We start from the raw sequence: 8,233 nt of genomic DNA on the forward strand, positions 1-8,233 counted from the left end.
TGTCAAATTGCACTACCAAACAAATTTGAGATGGTCTTGCCCTTTATATTATCCGAAATATAGTTACAAAAGGTCACTGCTCAGAAGACTTTCCAGACTACTTATAGTTAAGTCGTCCAACATTCCAGACGACTTAACTGTAAGTCTTCTGCGCAGAATATAGTTACAAAATAGGGATCAAGTTCAAATACAAAATACGGATCAAGTTCAAATACACACATCAGCCTAATCTATCATACAAAATAATCTAACGTGGCCTGTTTATCACCCGTCATACGCACCCAGGTTGTCATCCATGTCTTTGTTTTCGAACTCATGCGCGTCAGGAAGCTCTTGAAATATATCCACCGCCATCTTATCCCTCATACTCTTACCGTTGGCCTTAGCAAAGTCTTTTTTACTAAACTCTATCCCAAGAGCATGACATTCAATGTACTTTAGAGTGTACACGCCACAATCACCAGCTCGGGCCGGAGGTATATTGGTCGGTCTCTCATATGTGAATGGCTCCAGGCTGTATTGGGCACGTATTTCGTCTGAGAAAGTGCACTCAACAAGCATATAAGGGACCATGTAGAGAAAAGGCTCCATTACCACATCGAGTTCTTCTGGGGAGATACTGGAACAAATGCTGTCAAAGACGACTATGTGCCTCTTAGGGATCGATATCCACATAGCAATCCAATGACTGTCGGCGAAGTTTACTGGCGCATAGAGATCATCAATATCCGTCCCCCAAACCTTGTTCGATTGGCAAAATGATGGTATAGTGAATGCATAATAATTCCACGCCCCACCAGGGAGTCTTCTTCCTAAACCGTTGTGATCGGGCTTCGAGTCCTTAAAATCCTTGAAGTTGAATCTCCATTGCTGAGCAAAGAGATGATCAAGGAAGCACATTCTCTCGCTTCTGAAATGTTGTGGGTTAGCGTCGTACCTCTTCCTCAGCACTTTAATCCAAGCATCAATATGCTGCATATAAAATAGAGTACAAGTCAGAAGATATCAGACGACTTACTGGTAAGTCTTCTACATAGACGACTTACAAGTAAGTCGTAGACGAATTAAGTCGTCTGATAAGTCGTCTACGTAGAAGACTTACCAGACGACTTACAAGTAAGTCGTCTACGTCATAGCAGAAGACTTACACAGTCCTCCAACCACTCTAGGGAGGTTCCGAGGATTTGATACCACCAAGTTCTACTTTTACGTGGTTTTTTATCGAGAGCTGTTCTATAATGACTGCAAACACAAAATGTTGAAAAGCAATCATGTTTTATGGGAAAAGCAAGCTATTATGTGAAAAGCAAGCTATTATGGGAAAAGCAAACACTTACGGACAAGATTTCAACCAATCAGCGAGCTCCTTCAACTTCTTCTTGTCAATTGGTGCAAAAGGATTATAGCCTTGATAAAGCTTTCTGTTTGAAATGATCACTCTGGCAGTGCTGTTTGCCGTATAAGGAGATTTCTTTGAGGCAGCAAGTTTCCTTGTTCGATCACTCTTTGCACGGCAAAGTGCCAAAGTAGCATCCCTCTTTTCTAGATATCTAGCATCCTCCTTCTGTAAATCTGAAACAGTGGATTGATTTTTGTCCAATAGAACAAGGCTCGGTTCTGGAGCTTTATCTTCCGAGGAACTAGCATCTGCGGGCACAGCTGCGGGCACATCTGGACCTTTATCCTCCGCTAAGCTCTTCCTTCCCGCGTTCGTCCCATTGACACTTTCACTCTGCAATATACAAGATGGGTTTATACAATAATAACCAAAGATCCATTTCAAACAATAATAACCAATGAGTGTCTTCAAACATGAAACAAAATACATATATAAAATCCATACACTATAAACAAAGCACACATGTTCTGACATACAAGAAACAAAGCAAATGCAACTTTTCAATTCTTATTCTTAAGACTTTGTCTAGTCAATCTCTTGTTGGGAGAGGATTCGTTACTAACCCCGGGTTCGAGCGTCGGTTTAGGTGGAGAGGTAGTGTTTTGAGATGATGTCCCTTTCCGTTTTGTGGTGATACCAACCTTCTTCTCCACAGCTTCCACCCTTTCCGACAGATACTTGATCTCCTTAAGGCATGTCCCAAACCCTTCCCTCATGGCATCAGCTATGTCCTTGAACATGGTTTTAATATCCTCTTTGGTCAACCCACCAACAGTCGTAGTCACCTCTTCACTAGCCTCTACAGCTGCCTCTTTACTAGCCTCTGCAGCTGCCTCTTCACTAGCTTCAGCAGGTGCCTCTTTACGAGCTTTCTTCCGAGTTCTTGGACTGTCTTCCTTCAATACCTTTTTCTTCGCTGGACTCACAACCGCCGGCTTTGTATAGACGCAAGTACCGGTGACTTCCCAGCAATCCATAGTCCACTTCCACGGTTTCTTCACAAACATGAGTTTAATTATGTTCTCCGCGAGCGTGTCCTCAACATCAAAATCCCATTTTGGAAACATTTGACCCATGTCCTTCAGAACAAAGTTGATCACCCTAGTCTCCAGTAAATAGAAGATATGAACTTAGATATTTGACGGATTAAGAAAGATGGAAAGAAAAGACTTCGCACGACTTATAATTAAGTCGCCTGGAAAGTCTTCAAGTTGGACGACTTAGTAAACGACTTATAATTAAGTCGTCTGGAAAGTCTTCCAGCTGGAAGACTTAGTAGAAGACTTATAATTAAGTAGTCTGGGAAGACTATCCAGACTACTTAATTATAAGTCTTCTACTAAGTCTTCCAGCTGGAAGACTTTCCAGACGACTTAATTATAAGCCGTCTACTAAGTCGTCCAGTTTGAAGACTTATCAGACGACTTAATTATAAGTCTTCTGCGAAGTCGTCAAGATTGAAGTAAATACCTGACTGAGGATAGTCTCTTTAAACTGTTTGCGTCCTTTGCGACCCTTGTAAGCTAGTATCGGTGGAGACGGATTGTTTGGGAGAGGATTACCAAAAGTAGCACCCAATTCCGGAAGAGCTGTGTACACCCAGACCTGGAGAGCTTGCGCAAACCCATTAATAGTGTAACAACCCGAAATATCTCTGCCCTTCACAGAGTCCATCAGCACCTTAAACGCGACTCTCCCTCATGGATAATTCTCAAACCGTTCTAGTTCCATCACTAGCTTTGCCAGACTAACCCGTGTAGGGGTTGAATACTTTCTCCCTTCAATGTATCCAGTGAAGATGGCAAGGTACGCGAGCCGCTTGCGATCATCCCGAGACCACCCTTCGCATCTCTCAAGTGCTGCTATTATCTCCTGAGTAGATGGCCCAGCTTCGACATGAACTCCCAGCATCTCCCAAAAAGAAGTCAACTCCTTTGTAACAATAGAGTGAGGTCTCTCAAGGTCCTTGATGTACTCGCAGTTTAGACCAGTGAGGTTTTCAAACTCTAACAGTGAAAACCTGACAGGTTTTGGACCAACGAGACTCCACAGCTCATACTTCTTCTTTATGTCCAGCTGGAAACCGAGCATGTAGTGAACCAGCCTTGAAGCCCAATCAAATCCCAGCTCTTGGAACTTGATGAAAACTCCCAACTTCGACTCCTTCAGCTCTTCATATTCGTCATCATGAAGAGCTTTCTTTAAAGCAGCATGCAACGTCCAGCAAGTATGATACGAAATGCTACGCACTGCGGGGGGCTCTTCCCCTAATATATATATCCTACGGGGGAGTTCTGGCATCTCCTTTTTTTTTTCCTGCAAAACAATCAAAGACAACCATCTCAAACAATCAAAGACTTATAATTAAGTCGTCTGGCAAGTTTTCCAGCTGAAAGACTTATAATTAAGTCGTCTGGAAAGTCTTCCAGCTGGAAGACTTTCCAGACGACTTAATTATAAGTCTTCCAAGACTTCCAGTTTTATGTTCATCTTTTCCTCAATCAAACTCGACAGTAAGAGATATAACTTACCGGCGGTGGAGTTCAACGAGACGCCTCTGAGAGAATGCGCGCTAGGGTTTCCTCTCGGATCTTAAATAGAGGAAGCCGCTGTGAGAATGGTGGTGAGAACGACGGTGATAACAGCGGACAGATAACCGGCGGTGAGAACGATGAGAACGATGGATTAGAGAGAATCGACGGAAATCGCATTCGAAATCGCCTTTGAGAGAAACGGCTTTAGGGTTTTCTGATTTTCGATAAACAGTGAAAAAAAAACACCTTATATATGGCCGGTAAATAATCCGGTTAGGTTTAAAAGTACATTGTAAAAATTAAAGGTTTGGTCCGGTTTGGACGACTTACTAGTAAGTTGTCTGTTGAATACTGTACATCAGACGACTTACTAGTAAGTCGTCCCAGACCCTAAATTTAACCCCTAAACTAAATTGACTAAATTAACTAACTAACCACGTTATAAACCCGTAGTTATACTTAAATAGTGTTTACTATACACAGAAATAAAAACACTTAGGTAAATTTTAAAGTTTTCAAAAAAACATTTATGCATTCCCAAATCTAACCCTAAGAATACATACAATACTACAACATATGTTGGCAAAACCTAAACAAAAGAATATCATGACTCACTACTTTCAGTCATCTATGTTGAAAACAATTAACTTTTGTTATATCTTAATTTATATCTCTTAAAACATATGTTAATTACATGATTTCAATTTTTCACTTATCAAAATATTTTTTACAAAAATTTTAAATTATTTCTAAGTAAAACTTGTCCAGACGACTTTCTAGTAAGTCCTCCAGACGACTTACTGGAAAGTCGTCTGGGCAGACGACTTACGGGGGTTAGAAACGTAAAAAAAATTCAGTTTTTTTGTTTGTTCACAAGGGGTTGGTTGTAATTTCAATAGCTTTTTAGGTTACTTTTACATTTGATTCAAGTTTGGACTAACTTTTGTGTTTGAAATCAAGTTGTGAGTCATATTTGGCAATTTTCCCTTATTTTTTTCAATATATTATTCTATTTTTGCCTGTAAAAATGAATAATCACAAAATATTCTATTTTATTTTACAACAAATACCTTTATATATTTATGTAAGTTGAAAATTAACTCTATTTAATTTTATTTTTATTGTGATAATTGTTTTGTATAAAAATGGTTCGTTGTTTGTAAAATTAGATCGAGTAACATTTTTCACAACACTTCATATTAAACTCAACCCCCACACTTATCTCTATAGATAACGGTAAGCATCTATCGATATATATATAAAGTTGTGTTTTCTCTCTCCTGAGACATGTCAGATTCCAGGTCACAAAGTCTCTTTCTGTCGAGGCGACACGTGTCCTCTATAAACAAAACTCAGCTTTTCAGTAAGGCGCCATCTTAAACTCTGCGTTTCATAGACAGCGAGACCTTTTTTTAGGGTTTGGTGTTTCTTCCACAATGAATCGAAGAGTCTATTTCTTCTTTGATCTCTGCAAGGCGGTGTCTATATTCCTCTAAAATGGCTAATTCATCAATCCGTTTTCTGAATAGAAGTCAACCCTATGTTTTTCAACCGTGGAGGTGAGATTGACAGAAACGTCAAATGCGGTGGAAAGACTTTCCGTCACCTACTAATCCGGAAATCAAGTGATTGAATCACGAGCATGGAGAGATGGGTTTGGGTTTTATCTTGGACTCGACTAAGGATGATGAACCAGATCCATATACTCGCGGATATGGTGGTTGCTTAGTCCCGGACCCGATATTCTTCTTTTTAAAGATCACTTTCGCCTGAATTTTATTCGTTTATGTCCTCAACTTTGCATTTTTAATGTTTTGTTTCATGTACTCTTCAGTCTCTTCGTTATGTATCTAAGTGCTGGTGTTCTCTTTACATCTTTTTGCTTTCAGGAGGTGAATAGAGAAATCACTTGATGAATGGTTCCTAAAGGTATTATTTTTGTTGTTGTTTTTATTGCAGTTGCTTTGTCAAAGAAGAAAAGAAGGGAGGGAGCAGAAGGAGAGTATTGTTAATGGTATCAGAGAGACTGTCGAAAACTCTGTCCCTGTTTCTCTTTTGAAAACATGAAAAATATCAAATTCAAAGAGTTTAGACAACAGTTTAGACACAACGGAAGGTTGGTTTGTTTTTTTGTTTTGTAATTATGAATAGATGGGTGTTGCTTTAACGTAAGTGAGATTAATATACGTCACATTCGGTCTTTGATTTGAATTTTGGTTCCTATTGGTTCAGGTTTTTCCTCGGCTAGAACAAATTGATGCAGTTTGCTCTTGGTCCTTTTGCTTGAGATGAAATCCACCATGCCATCTTTAAAGCTTCCTAGGTTGTGTACTCAGCTTCTTACAATAATTGTTCTATATTACTTGGTCTTTTTTCGCCAGTTGCATGTTTACATATGTTTTGGAATTTTATTTCAGCTTCTTTATGGTGATGATGAACTGCTTATTACAGATATGCCAAAGGAAGAGGTTAAAATGTATCATCTCTCTCGAAGACCTTTTTCCATCTTGCTTCGGTGAAACCAACTATGAAAGGCTTAAACTATATCCATCTCTCCTGATCATCTCAGACAAGGGACTTCCAAGTAAATAAAACCGAAGAAACCCAACTGTTAAGTTTTTGTGATTATCTGATAAACAAAATAGTAACTGGGTGGTTTTATTTTTGAAGGTAAGAAGAGTCTATACATAAGGCTAGGTTGCCGTGGTGATTGGCCCAATATACAACTGCCGGGATGGGATCCGTCGTCTGACACTGGAGCTCATCCAAGCTTCTCATAAAGTATTCTTAATGCTCTTTTTTCTCTTCTATAAAAAAACAGCAACAAGCGTAGTAAAGAGTTATCACTTTCATGACATTGATAATTTCTGTAGAAGACGTATATTTGATGATTTAAGTTTTGACTATTTGAGTAAAGTCAGGTCTGATGTATAACAAAGAACAGAAGCTGTTGATCAATAAAAACAAATTCAAATTGAGAAAATATCAGGAAAATGTAGATTAGTTCCACAAAGAGTACACTAAACGGAAACAAGTTCTTTTTGTCTTAATTTTATTATAAAGTCAGACAGCACAAAGAAGTCGACACATTTTTCCTATCCCCATCTTTAATAGCCACATGTGACTTGTTCCATTTTCAAAGCAGTGTGTGGCAAGAGTTGAAGAGCTGTAATGGGGGTTTTCAGAAGATGATCATCTCCAACAATCATCCTCAGCTTCTTCGAGAATCCCTCTCGAGATATCTTCTTCGAGAATCCCTCTCGAGATATCTTCTTCTCCTGCCAAGATCACACAGATGTGGTAAAAAAAAAATGACATATGGGTAAAATAAAAGCAAGTACTTGAATAGGTTTACTACTACATACCCTAAGTTGTTGGTAATAAGCAGTGATCAAGTCCATGTCTTTCTGAGCAATTTTGCTTGAGATTGCCTTGAAGAGCAGAAGGTACGGCATTAAAGTAGATACACTGCAATCTTATAAATTCATCTATGCCTACTCCGATTAGTAAATTCTCGGTACATAACCTACCTTGGTGAATCTGTTGGCTATTATTCCATGCAGCCGTTGAATCAGACATTGTCGGCTAGCTTGGAAGCACCCACTGATATAGGGAGAAGCTGATTACAGAATAAAACTGATCAAGTGATATGATACACCCACTGATATAAGGAGAAGCTGATTAAAGAATAAAACTGATCAAGTGATATGATTTCTTTCGAGAAAGTAATTGATGAAAGTCATCCTTTCTTTAGTTTTGTACTAATAAATAAGATTAAATGCTGAAATTTCAATTTTTTGTCATTAACCACTAAATGTTAGAGTTCAATATGGTATATCAAGTCTAGAGAAATTTTAAAACATTATGGTCAAAATATAGATGACAACACACTCAAAGGAAATAAGTTATGGAATATATATGTGTAGTATGTTCTCCACTATTTTTACATTATATTAACTTAAATGGATTTAGAAATCTCATATGATTATGAATGTCAGGAACTTGCTTGAAGAAATTATGTTTACTAATAAATATCTTACTCTCATCACTTGAATTGGTTTTGATCTGCATCAATGAAAATTTGTTTTCACTAAAATTCTTTTTTGAAGAAAACAGGTTTTTTTCATTCTTTTTTTGTAATACGAAGAAAACAGCTTTAACTACAAAATTAATGTATAAAGAGAAATCAATCCCAGCATTTGTAAACATCAATCAAATATGTAGATCTATATAAACACTGAGATAGATAGTTTCTGACCAACATTCCACTGTGAAGCAAATGATTTTACCTTTACAAATA

At 38.2% G+C, this 8,233-nt stretch overlaps 1 long non-coding RNA gene across 2 annotated transcripts; it reads left to right on the forward strand.

Annotated features, from left to right (window-relative positions):
• Positions 1–5,010: 5,010 nt before the first annotated feature.
• Positions 5,011–6,744, forward strand: LOC106395555. 2 transcript variants are annotated; one of them, XR_002655565.2, is made up of 4 exons: positions 5,011–6,049; positions 6,166–6,256; positions 6,351–6,517; positions 6,604–6,744. It is a non-coding gene; the product is annotated as an uncharacterized LOC106395555 (long non-coding RNA). The 2 variants fall into 2 exon arrangements; XR_007319492.1 differs by having other exon boundaries at positions 6,385–6,517.
• Positions 6,745–8,233: the final 1,489 nt, after the last annotated feature.

This window comes from Brassica napus, chromosome C2, assembly GCF_020379485.1.
Source record: "Brassica napus cultivar Da-Ae chromosome C2, Da-Ae, whole genome shotgun sequence".
NCBI classification, from domain to species: domain Eukaryota; kingdom Viridiplantae; phylum Streptophyta; class Magnoliopsida; order Brassicales; family Brassicaceae; genus Brassica; species Brassica napus.